This window comes from Aegilops tauschii, chromosome 5 (assembly GCF_002575655.3).
Source record: "Aegilops tauschii subsp. strangulata cultivar AL8/78 chromosome 5, Aet v6.0, whole genome shotgun sequence".
NCBI classification, from domain to species: domain Eukaryota; kingdom Viridiplantae; phylum Streptophyta; class Magnoliopsida; order Poales; family Poaceae; genus Aegilops; species Aegilops tauschii.
The window spans coordinates 227,290,141-227,303,819 of record NC_053039.3 but is presented as its reverse complement, the minus strand read 5'-3'; the positions used below and the strand labels follow the sequence as shown (position 1 = coordinate 227,303,819).

Below are 13,679 nucleotides of genomic sequence, written 5' to 3'. Positions count from 1 at the left end.
AAATGCTTTATGGAAAAGCTAGTCATTTACATCTTGAGTTAGAACATAAAGCATACTGGGCAGTTAAAGAACTCAACTATGATTTCAAACTTGCTGGTGAAAAAAGGTTATTTGATATAAGCTCGTTGGCCTCTGTGGGCTATGGAGGCCGTGGGCCTCTGTGGGCTGTGGAGGCGCACCCTGGTGGGCTGTGGAGGCCGTGGGCCTCCGTTAGCGTTGATTCCAAGTCCCAAAAATCACATATATTCCAAAATAATTCTCCGTAAATTTTTATCGCGTTTGGACTTCGTTCGATATAGATTTTCCGTGAAACAAAAAACATGCAACAAACTGGAACTGGCACTGGGCACTGATCAATATGTTAGTCCAAATATATCATATAAAATGTTGCCAAAAGTTTATAAAAGTTGTATAATATTGGCATGAAACAATCAAAAATTATAGATACGACGGACACGTATCAAGCTGCAGCGCCAGGTGGCCCCGGGCGGGAAGTTATGGGTGGAGCCCGTATCCAAGAGGGCGAGGAACCGCTCGCCGTTGATCGTCATCGGCAGCAGCATAGTCTTCTCTGTCCGGATGCCTGCGAGTGCATGAAGGGAGACGACGAGGGCGTTCGCCTGGGCGGGCCCCGAAGGAACCTCGTCAGCCAAGGGGCGGCCAGGTTGCCGAGCCCGGCGGCGGCGGCGTCCTCCTCGATATAGTCCGCGGCCTACAAGTACAACAGGCGCGGGGCAAACATGGCCCGGGACGTAGGGCTCGTGGCAGTTGTAGCATAGCCCCTGACAATGGCGCTCGAGCTGCTCGGCCGGGGTGAGCCGACGGAAGTGGCGCATCGCGGACGGAGCGTCAGGTGCCGCGGGCGATTGGGCCGAACGCCACGGCGCTGGTGGTGTCGGTGGCGGCCGAGAGGGCCGTCGGACGCCCCAGAACGGTGACGCCTGCTGCATGGCCACCGCGCGGTGCTCGAAGGCGCGGGCATAGTACTTTGCCGTCTGGAGGTCCTGTGGCCCCGCATCTCCACATCCATGCGGATATGATCCGGCAGACCGCCAACGAAGAGCTCGGCCCGCTGGCGAGCCATGACGCCGGGTGCGTGGTACGCCATGGCCTGGAAGCGGTCGGCGAAGTCTTGCACCGTAGAGGTGAAAGGTAGGCGCCCAAGCTCCGCTAGCCGGCTCCCGCGTATCGGTGGCCCGAAGCGTAAGAGGCAAAGCTCGGGGAAACGCTCCCATGGGGGCATGCCACCCTCGTCCTGCTCGAGGGCGTAATACCACGTCTGTGTGGTGCCCCGGAGGTGATAGGAGACGATCCAGGTGCGTTCGGACGCGAGCTTGTGTTGCCCCCTGAAAAACTGGTCGCACTGATTGAGCCAATTCAGGGGGTCCATGGTGTCGTCGTAGGTGGCGAACTCGAGCTTGGAGAAGCGCAGCGGGGTCTGGTCGTGGATGACGGAGGGGTACGCCTCGTCGGCGCAGAGCAGCGAGGACGACGGAGCCGAGTAGACGGGCATTAGGGTGCCGCCCTGGAACAGGGGCCCGTCGACACCGGCGAAGGGCCCGACGGAGCTCAAGGACCCGCCAAACTGCATGGCCGGGTGCGTCACTGGCGGGAGCGGCATGTGCGGCCCGCCCGAGGCCGTCATGTAGACCGGCTCGAGGGACCCGGCGAGCCAGGCCAGTAACGGAGACGGCGATGGGGGGAACCGGACCTGGTGGATGGGCACCCCCGGGGCCGTCGTCGGGATGCCCGGGGCCGCGGTCGCCGGTGCGGCGACTGCAGCTGTTGCTGCTGCTGCATGGTGGAGGCGCCGGGGTTCGCCGTGGGTGGCGGCTTGAAGGAAATATGCCCTAGAGGCAATAATAAAGTTATTATTTATTTCCTTATTTCATGATAAATGTTTATTATTCATGCTAGAATTGTATTAACCGGAAACATAATACTTGTGTGAATACATAGACAAACAGAGTGTCACTAGTATGCCTCTACTTGACTAGCTCATTGATCAAAGATGGTTATGTTTCCTAGCCATAGACATGAGTTGTCATTTGATTAACGAGATCACATCATTAGGAGAATGATGTGATTGACTTGACCCATTCCTTAGCTTAGCACTTGATCATTTAGTATTGTGCTATTGCTTTCTTCATGACTTATACATGTTCCTATGACTATGAGATTATGCAACTCCCGTTTACCGGAGGAACACTTTGTGTACTACCAAACATCACAACGTAACTGGGTGATTATAAAGGTGCTCTACAGGTGTCTCCGAAGGTACTTGTTGGGTTGGCGTATTTCGAGATTAGGATTTGTCACTCCGATTGTCGAAGAGGTATCTCTGGGCCCACTCAGTAATGCACATCACTATAAGCCTTGCAAGCATTGTAACTAATGAGTTAGTTGCGGGGTGATGTATTACAGAACGAGTAAAGAGACTTCCGGTAACGAGGTTGAACTAGGTATTGAGATACCGACGATCGAATCTCGGGCAAGTAACATGCCGATGACAAAGGGAACAACGTATGTTGTTATGCGGTTTGACCGATAAAGATCTTCGTAGAATATTTGGGAGCCAATATGAGCATCTAGGTTCCGCTATTGGTTATTGACCGGAGGCGTGTCTCGGTCATGTCTACATTATTCTCGAACCCGTAGGGTCTGCACGCTTAAAGTTCGATGACGGTTATATTATGAGTTTATGTGTTTTGATGTACCGAAGGTAGTTCGGAGTCCCGGATGAGATCGGGGACATGACGAGGAGTCTCGAAATGGTCGAGATGTAAAGATCGATATATTGGACGACTATATTCGGACATCGGAAAGGTTCCGAGTGATTCGGGTATTTTTCGGAATACCGGAGAGTTACGGGAATTCGTCGGGGAGTATATGGGCCTTATTGGGCTTTAGGGGAAAGAGAGAGGAGAGGCTGGGCGCCCCCCAAGGCCTAGTCCGAATTGGACTAGGGGGAGGGGCTGCGCCCCCTCCTTCCTTCTCTTCACTCTCCCCTTTCCTTGACTCTTACTCCTACTACTTGCAAGGGGGGAATCCTACTCCCGGTGGGAGTAGGACTCCTCCTAGGGCACGCCATAGAGAGGGCCGGCCCTCCCCCTCCTCCACTCCTTTATATACGGGGAGGGGGCACCCCTTGGAGACACAACAATTGATCCCTTGGATCTCTTAGCCATGTGCGGTGCCCCCCTCCACCATAATCCACCTCGATAATATCGTTCCGGTGCTTAGGCGAAGCCCTGCGTCGGTAGAACATCATCATCGTCACCACGCCATCGTGCTGACGAAACTCTCCCTCAACACTCGGCTGGATCGGAGTTCGAGGGACGTCATCGAGTTGAACGTGTGCAGAACTCGAAGGTGCCGTGCGTTCGGTACTTGATCGGTCGGATCGTGAAGACGTACGACTACATCAATCGCGTTGTGCTAACCCTTCCGCTTTCGGTCTACGAGGGTACGTGGACAACACTCTCCCCTCTCGTTGCTATGCATCACCATGATCTTGCGTGTGCGTAGGAATTTTTTTGAAATTACTACGTTCCCCAACAGTGGCATCCGAGCCAGGTTTTATGCGTTGATGTTATGTGCACGAGTAGAACACAAGTGAGTTGTGGGCGATACAAGTCATACTGCTTACCAGCATGTCATACTTTGGTTCGGCGGTATTGTTGGATGAAGCGGCCCGGACCGACATTACGCGTACGCTTACGCGAGACTGCTTCTACTGACGTGCTTTGCACACAGGTGGCTGGTGGGTGTCAGTTTCTCCAACTTTAGTTGAACCGAGTATGGCTACGCCCGGTCCTTGAGAAGGTTAAAACAACACTAACTTGACGAACTATCGTTGTGGTTTTGATGCGTAGGTAAGAACGGTTCTTGCTCAGCCACGTAAAACTTGCAACAACAAAGTAGAGGACGTCTAACTTGTTTTTGCTGGGCATGTTGTGATGTGATATGGTCAAAGCATGATGCTAAATTTTATTGTATGAGATGATCATGTTTTTGTAACCGAGTTATCGGCAACTGGCAGGAACCATATGGTTGTCGCTTTATTGTATGCAATGCAATCGCCCTGTAATGCTTTACTTTATCACTAAACGGTAGCGATAGTCGTAGAAGCATAAGATTGGCGAGATGACAACGATGCTACGATGGAGATCAAGGTGTCGCGCCGGTGACGATGGTGATCATGACGGTGCTTCGGAGATGGAGATCACAAGCACAAGATGATGATGGCCATATCATATCACTTATATTGATTGCATGTGATGTTTATCTTTTATGCATCTTATCTTGCTTTGATTGACGATAGCATTATAAGATGATCTCTCACTAAATTATCAAGGTATAAGTGTTCTCCCTGAGTATGCACCGTTGCGAAAGTTCTTCGTGCTGAGAAACCACGTGATGATCGGGTGTGATAGGCTCTACGTTCAAATAAAACGGGTGCAAAACAGTTGCACACGCAGAATACTCAGGTTAAACTTGACGAGCCTAGCATATAACAGATATGGCCTCGGAACACTGAGACCGAAAGGTCGAGCGTGAATCATATAGTAGATATGATCAACATAGTGATGTTCACCATTGAAACTACTCCATCTCACGTGATGATCGGACATGGTTTAGTTGATTTGGATCACGTGATCACTTAGATGATTAGAGAGATGTCTATCTAAGTGGGAGTTCTTAAGTAATATGATTAATTGAACTTAAATTTATCATGAACTTAGTCCTGGTAGTATTAGCATATCTATGTTGTAGATCAATAGCTCGCGTTTAGCTCCCCTGTTTTATTTTTGATATGTTCCTAGAGAAAACTAAGTTGAAAGATGTTAGTAGCAATAATGCGGATTGGATCCGTGATCTGAGGATTATCCTCATTGCTGCACAGAAGAATTATGTCCTTGATGCACCGCTAGGTTACAGACCTGTTGTAGGAGCATATGCAGACGTTATGAACGTTTGGCTAGCTCAATATGATGACTACTTGATAGTTTAGTCCACCATGCTTAACGGCTTAGAATCGGGACTTCAAAGACGTTTTGAACGTCATGGGCCATATGAGATGTTCCAGGAGTTGAAGTTAATATTTCAAGCAAATACCCGAGTTGAGAGATATGAAGTCTCCAACAAGTTCTATAGCTAAAAGATGGAGGAGAATAGCTCAAGCAGTGAGCATGTGCTCAGATTGTCTGGGTACTACAATCGCTTGAATCAAGTGGGAGTTAATCTTCCAGATAAGATAGTGATTGACAGAATTCTCTAGTCACCATCACCAAGTTAGTAGAACTTCATGATAAACTATAGTATGCAAGGGATGACGAAAACGATTCCTGAGCTTTTCATGATGATGAAATCGATGAAGGTAGAAATCAAGAAGGAGCATCAAGTGTTGATGATTAACAAGACCACTAGTTTCAAGAAAAGGGAACTTCATGTAGAATGGCAAGCAAGTTGTCACTTCCGTGAAGAAGCCCAAAGCTAGACTAAAGCCTGAAACTGAGTGCTTCTACTACAAAGGAAATGGTCACTGGAAGCAGAAATGCCCCGAATATTTGGTGAATAAGAAGGATGGCAAAGTGAACAAGGGTATATTTGATATACAAGTTATTGATGTGTACCTTACTAGTGTTTATAGTAGCCCCTGGGTATTTGATACTTGTTCGGTTGCTAAAAATTAGTAACTCGAAACAGGAGTTACAGAATAAACGGAGACTAGTTGAGGGTGAAGTGACGATGTGTGTTGGAAGTGGTTCCAAGATTGATATAATCATCGTCGCACACTCCCTATAATTTCAGGATTAGTGTTAAACCTAAATAAATGTTATTTGGCGTTTGCGTTCAGCATGAATATGATTTGATCATGTTTATTGCAATACGGTTATTCATTTAAAGTCAGAGAATAATTGTTGTTCTGTTTACATGAATAAAACCTTCGATGGTCATACGCCCAATGAAAATAGTTTGTTGGATCTCGATCGTAGTGATACACATATTCATAATATTGATGCCAAAAAGATGCAAAGTTGATAATGATAGTGCAACTTATTTGTGGCACTGCCATTTGGGTCATACCGGTGTAAAGCGCATGAAGAAACTCCATAAAGATGGACTTTTGGAATCACTTGGTTATGAATCATTTGATGCTTGCGAATCGTGCCTTTTGGGCAAGATGACTAAAACTCCGTTCTCCGGAACAATGGAACGAGCTACTGACTTGTTGGAAATAATACATACCGATGTATGCGGTCCAATGAGTGTTGATGCTCGTGGCGGGTATCGTTATTTTCTGACCTTCACAGATGATTTGAGTAGATATGAGTATATCTACTTAATGAAGCACAAGTCTGAAACATTTGAAAAGTTCAAAGAATTTCAGAGTGAAGTGGAGAATCATCGTAACAAGAAAATAAAGTTTCTACGATCTGATCGTGGAGAAGAATGTTTGAGTTACGAGTTTGGTCTTCAATTGAAACAATGCGGAATAGTTTCGCAACTCACGCCACCTGGAACACCACAGCGTAATTGTGTGTCCAAACGTCGTAACCGCACTTTATTGGATATAGTGCGATCTATGATGTATCTTATCGATTTACCACTATCATTTTGGGGTTATGCATTAGAGACAGCTGCATTCACATTAAATAGGGCACCATCTAAATCCGTTGAGACGACGCCTTATGAACTGTGGTTTGGCAAGAAACCAGAGTTGTCGTTTCTTAAAGTTTGTGGTTGCGATGCTTATGTGAAAAAGTTTCATCCTGATAAGCTCAAATCCAAATCGGAAAAATGTGTCTTCATAGGATACCCAAAGGAGACTGTTGGGTACACCTTCTATCACAGATCCGAAGGCAAGACATTCGTTGCTAAGAATGGATCCTTTCTAGAGAAGGAGTTTCTCTCGAAAGAAGTGAGTGGGAGGAAAGTAGAACTTGATGAGGTAACTGTACCTGCTCCCTTATTGGAAAGTAGTTCATCACAGAAATCTGTTCCTGTGACTCCTACACCAATTAGTGAGGAAGCTAATGATGATGATCATGTAACTTCAGATCAAGTTACTACCGTACCTCGTAGGTCTACCAGAGTGAGATCCATATCAGAGTGGTACGGTAATCCTATTCTGGAGGTCATGTTACTTGACCATGACGAACCTACGAACTATGAGGAAGCGATGATGAGCCCGGATTCCGCGAAATGGTTTGAGGCCATGAAATCTGAGATGGGATCCATGTATGAGAACAAAGTATGGACTTTGATTGACTTGCCCAATGGTCGGCAAACCATTGAGATTAAATGGATCTTCAAGAGGAAGACGGACGCTGATAGTAGTGTTACTATCTACAAAGCTAGAATTGTCGCAAAAGGTTTTCAACAAGTTCAAGGTGTTGACTACGATGAGAGTTTCTCACTCGTATCTATGCTTAAGTCTGTCCGAATCATGTTAGCAACTGCCGCATTTTACGAAATCTGGCAAATGGATAAACAAAACTGCATTCCTTAATGGATTTATTAAAGAAGAGTTGTATATGATGCAAGCAGAAGGTTTTGTCGATCCTAAAGGTGTTGACAAAATGTGCAAGCTCCAGCGATCCATCTATGGACTGGTGCAAGCATCTCGGAGTTGGAATATACGCTTTGATGAGTTGATCAAAGCATATAGTTTTATACTGACTTGCAGTGAAGCCTGTATTTACAAGACAGTGAGTGGGAGCACTACAACATTTCTGATAAGTATATGTGAATGACATATTGTTGATCAGAAATAATGTAGAATTATTCTGCAAAGCATAAATAAGTGTTTGAAAGGCGTTTTTCAAAGAAAGACCTCGGTGAAGCTGCTTACATATTGAGCATCAAGATCTATAGAGATAGATCAAAACGCTTGATAAGTTTTTTCAATGAGTACATACCTTGACAAGATTTTGAAGTAGTTCAAAATGGAACAGTCAAAGAAAGAGTTCTTGCATGTGTTACAAGGTGTGAAATTGAGTAAGACTCAAAGCCCGACCACGTCAGAAGATAGAAAGAGAATGAAAGTCATTCCCTATGCCTCAGCCATAGGTTCTATAAAGTATGCCATGCTATGTACCAGATCTATTGTATACCCTACACTAATTTTGGCAAGGGAGTACAATAGTGATCTAGGAGTAGATCACTGGACAACGGTCAAAATTATCCTTAGTGGAATAAGGATATGTTTCTCGATTCTGGAGGTGACAAAAGGTTCGTCGTAAAGGGTTACGTCGATACAAGTTTTGGCACTGATCCAGATGACTCTAAGTCTTCATCTGGATACATATTGAAAGTGGGAGCAATTAGCTAAAGTAGGTCCGTGCAGAGCATTGTAAACATAGAAATTTGCAAAATACATACGGATCTGAATATGGCAGACCCGTTGACTAAACTTCTCTCACAAGGAAAACATGATCACACCTTAGTACTCTTTGGGTGTTAAGCACATAGCGATGTGAACTAGATTATTGACCCTAGTAAACCCTTTGGGTATTGGTCACATGACGATGTGAACTATGGGTGTTAATCACATAGTGATGTGAACTATTGATGTTATATCACATGGCGATGTGATCTAGATTATTGACTCTAGTGCAAGTGGGAGACTGAAGGAAATATGCCCTAGAGGCAATAATAAAGTTATTATTTATTTCCTTATTTCATGATAAATGTTTATTATTCATGCTAGAATTGTATTAACCGGAAACATAATACTTGTGTGAATACATAGACAAACAGAGTGTCACTAGTATGCCTCTACTTGACTAGCTCGTTGATCAAAGATGGTTATGTTTCCTAGCCATAGACATGAGTTGTCATTTGATTAACGGGATCACATCATTAGGAGAATGATGTGATTGACTTGACCCATTCCGTTAGCTTAGCACTTGATCGTTTAGTATTCTGCTATTGCTTTCTTCATGACTTATACATGTTCCTATGACTATGAGATTATGCAACTCCCGTTTACCGGAGGAACACTTTGTGTGCTACCAAACATCACAACGTAACTGGGTGATTATAAAGGTGCTCTACAGGTGTCTCCGAAGGTACTTGTTGGGTTGGCGTATTTCGAGATTAGGATTTGTCACTCCGATTGACGGAGAGGTATCTCTGGGCCCACTCAGTAATGCACATCACTATAAGCCTTGCAAGCATTGTAACTAATGAGTTAGTTGCGGGATGATGTATTATGGAACGAGTAAAGAGACTTGCCGGTAACGAGATTGAACTAGGTATTGAGATACCGACGATCGAATCTCGGGCAAGTAACATACCGATGACAAAGGGAACAACGTATGTTGTTATGCGGTTTGACCGATAAAGATCTTCGTAGAATATGTGGGAGCCAATATGAGCATCCAGGTTCCGCTATTGGTTATTGACCGGAGACGTGTCTCGGTCATGTCTACATTGTTCTCGAACCCGCAGGGTCCGCACGCTTAAAGTTCGATGACGGTTATATTATGGGTTTATGTGTTTTGATGTACCGAAGGTAGTTTGTTGTCCCGGATGAGATCGGGGACATGACGAGGAGTCTCGAAATGGTCGAGATGTAAAGATCGATATATTGGACGACTATATTCGGACATCGGAAAGGTTCCGAGTGATTCGGGTATTTTTCAGAATACCGGAGAGTTACGGGAATTCGCCGGGGAGTATATGGGCCTTATTGGGCTTTAGGGGAAAGAGAGAGGAGAGGTTGGGCGCCCCCCAAGGTCTAGTCCGAATTGGACTAGGGGGAGGGGCTGCGCGCCCTCCTTCCTTCTCTTCTCTCTCCCCTTTCCTTGACTCTTACTCCTACTACTTGGAAGGGGGGAATCCTACTCCCGGTGGGAGTAGGACTCCTCCTAGGGCACGCCATAGAGAGGGCCAGCCCTCCCCCTCCTCCACTTCTTTATATACGGGGAGGGGGGGCACCCCTTGGAGACACAACAATTGATCCCTTGGATCTCTTAGCCGTGTGCGGTGCCCCCCTCCACCATAATCCACCTCAATAATATCTTAGAGGTGCTTAGGAAAAGCCCTGCGTCGGTAGAACATCATCATCGTCACCACGCCATCGTGCTGACGAAACTCTCCCTCAACACTCGGCTGGATCGGAGTTCGAGGGACGTCATCGAGTTGAACGTGTGCAGAACTCGAAGGTGCCGTGCGTTCGGTACTTGATCGGTCGGATCGTGAAGACATACGACTACATCAACCGCGTTGTGCTAACGCTTCCGCTTTCGGTCTACGAGGGTACGTGGACAACACTCTCCCCTCTCGTTGCTATGCATCACCATGATCTTGCGTGTGCGTAGGAATTTTTTTGAAATTACTACGTTCCCCAACACGGCTGTCACGGCAACTGCGGCATGGCGGGGCGACGGGGGTCGCCGAGGCTGGCGGCAGCCACGGCGGCTGCTGCGGCGGCGGGGAGGTGGTGAAGGGCCCAAGCGGCTGTGGCCCATAGGGACTCGTGAGGAACGTGCAGATACCCCCGACCGCCTGGGTGAGATCCCGGAGGACAACCGTCATCTCCTCTGGGATGAAGACGATGGGGGTGGCGATCGGCGACGTCCAGCCGGCGGAGGACATCGGCCCTGATAAGGACGGCGCGCCAGCCGCGGAGGTCGCCGGCGGCATGATGGTGGTCGGCGGCGGTGGAAGGGTGGCGGTGGGAAGAGACGTGGACATGACCGATCCCGAGAGAACTGATACCAGATTGATAGGAACTTGGATCCTACCAGGCCTAGCCCTCAAGTTGTAGGGGTGGAAGGGAGGATGGAGAGGTGATGGGCGCGAACGGCGGCGCGTCGGCGCCGTGGTCGCGCGGCGAGGAGGAGAGGGCGCGGGAAGGGCGGCTAGGGTTTAGGGTTTCTGCTCCTGAAGGGAGCCGGGCAATAGTTATGACTTATTGCCGGGCGAGGAGGAGAGGGCGCGGGAGGGCGGCTAGGGTTTAGGGTTTCGGCTTCTGAAGGGAGCCGAGCAATAGTTATGACTTATTGCTTAATTCCAAAACGTGTCCTTACAAAAATTTATATAATCATCGATGAGTTAATTGAAATAAAGATAAGTTGGGCCAAGCCCCTAACTAGACGCGCCATTGGGCCTCCTCCAGCTATAAGTGACGCCGGTCATAACAGAACCTCATCGTTTGTATAGTGTAATTAGATGGTTGGTGCGGGTATGGTCATAGCTGAAGTTTGCCGATCATGATCGGACTACTTTGGTTTTTTTTCCTCGTCTACGCATAGATTTGGTCTTATATGACTTTACTAGTTGCCGACGTGTTTTCGTGTGTGTTAGTGTTGATTGTGTGTATCCTAACTATGCAGAGATCGGCTATGTGCTTCTTATGTATCCTCTTAATGCTTCATTTTAAACCAAAAAATCCACCTTTGTCGGAAAAAAAAAGCTAGCCCAAGTGCCGTTGTTGTAACCGAAAGTGAGGACATGCGATTGTATCATGGTATTGTAGTTCTCTTTGCAAAAAATTTGTCCAAAGATTCTGCAACAGTTATGAATCTGGCAGCAGGGTGGTGCTGCAACTTCGTGGAGCATCTTCAGACTAGCAGTAGTGCTAGCATTTACCTCTTGCGAATTCAAGGCAGCACTTCAAGACTCACCTACCCGTATATCTGCCAAAAATAATTGCTGCTCTGGCGTTCATCTACGCACAGTTTGACGCCTCTCCGCTCTCTCCAAGAGATGACAAAAAACTGTTAGCGAACACTTTCTGAATATGGACTGACTATACTGAAACTCTGGAAGTGAAAAAGGTTATTGTGCATGGTGCTAACTCTGAAATGCATTTTTTTGCCCTTTTCTTGAGAGCTACCAGACGTCATGGTTATACTGTGAGTCTGCGAAGTTCTTCAATTCCTTGTTGATGGATGGTTTCTGGAGCAGCCATTGATACGACCATAACTGCGATGTAATGCGCTGCTGACCGCTGGGTGTCACAACCGAGTCATGACCTACGCTTGCGTTGCGTGAGCTTACACAGTTGTAATGCTTGGCGGGTTGCGTTTCAATTACACCAGGAGCAATTACATGATTCATGACGAGTGAATGGGAGTGGAGTAGTACTAGCTAGGCTTTGGTTTTGGGCTGGCTACCTGAGGCTGCCAGGGCCAGCTCGCTCACCTGGATCATCCTTGGCGGGGCTGCAGCCTGCCGGCCCGCAGCTATGCAGGATACGATCGACATCAATGTCTCTGTCTCCTCCAGCTGTGAAATTTGTTCCTAGTTTTATTAGATGGAACTTGTTTTTTGAGTTGGATGGAACTTTTATTTGGTATGCATAATAACATTGCAATTTTGTGTTCAGTTGTGAAGTCTGAACCCTGTGTTTGAAGTTCGAAATTCCAAAAGCAAAAGTCTGAACCCTGTGTTCTGTTTCTTCAGAGAACTGTGATGTCGTCACTTCTCGTTTTTCAGATGGAGCAGCAGCGTTTGTTTCAGCGCAAACGAGCCTAAAGTTGCTCTTTCTCAGTGGACTGAACCCGCATAGAGCCTTTTACGGAGGAAGTACTCATTTTTGTTGGACCATAATCCGCCCAATTGATAGAAACAAGCAAAATACTTCACGCAATCATAGACTTGATTTCGGACTAGCTATTTCTAGCCTGTTGCGAGACGTAGAGCAACTTTAATAGCTCCCTAATTTTTTTTCGTAAAAGTTGTTTTACGGGATCGAGATGATAGTATAATTTAGACAAGATTGTCTCCCACCTACTTTTCTCAGTTTCCATAATTATTTTCCTTTTTTTCAATAAAAAGCCTACCTAATAGCCTATGGCTCGCAAGTCCATGACACGTGTGACATGGTGGCGCGGGTCGGCATGCCGGTGGAATCCGTCGTAGCGGTGGTGGTCGGCGATGTTGGTGGTGACATTGCGGCAGCCAAAGGAAGAGGCACGACGGCGGGGATGCTCTTCGACAAGCGGCGTCACTAGCGGCGGCTGGTGTGGCCGAGGTGCGGCGCCCGTGGCGCCTCACGGGGGAGCTCTCTCCTAGCATGGCGACGGTGATGGTCAGCGGCATGGTGGCAGCGTAGGCGCGGGACCATGGCAGCAACGGCGCAAGGGGGTATCCGGCGTGAAGGTTCTAGTGATTTTAGCCCGCCAAAATTGTACAGGAAGGTCATATTCCTGAAAACGGGAAGGGTTGGTGGCAATTATACGTGATCCCATAAAAGAAATTCTGGATTTATAGGAGCTATTAGAGTGCTATTTTTGTCTCAACTTCACATAAAATGATAGTTTCTCCAAGAATACAAAAGCTATTGGAGTTGCTCTAATTAGGTCTCGCCTCTTGCGCGGCCCAACTACACGTCCAATACGGTAGTTGTCGTGCGGTTTTTCCCCTGTAGTTCTCTTTATCGGTTTTTTGACTGTTTTGGGTAGGTGCGCTTCAAATTTTCTATGTTTTTCGGTTTTTCCTTTTCCTATTTTTTCTTTGATTTTCTTTAGTTTTATTTTTTTCATTCTTCAGTTTTCACCGATTTTACTCGGATTTATTTTATTTCATTTATCTTTCCCAACACATGACTAGTTTTTTCATGCACATTGTACATTTTTTGTATACATCAAGAATATATTTTTATACATGTTTAACATTTTTAAACCTGAATAATGTATTATCTAATATATGTTTGGGTGTCT

General features: G+C 46.6%; 1 pseudogene; it reads right to left on the bottom strand.

The window, feature by feature from the left end:
* Positions 1-431: 431 nt before the first annotated feature.
* LOC123494016 (uncharacterized) lies at positions 432-1,645 on the bottom strand (annotated as a pseudogene).
* Positions 1,646-13,679: the final 12,034 nt, after the last annotated feature.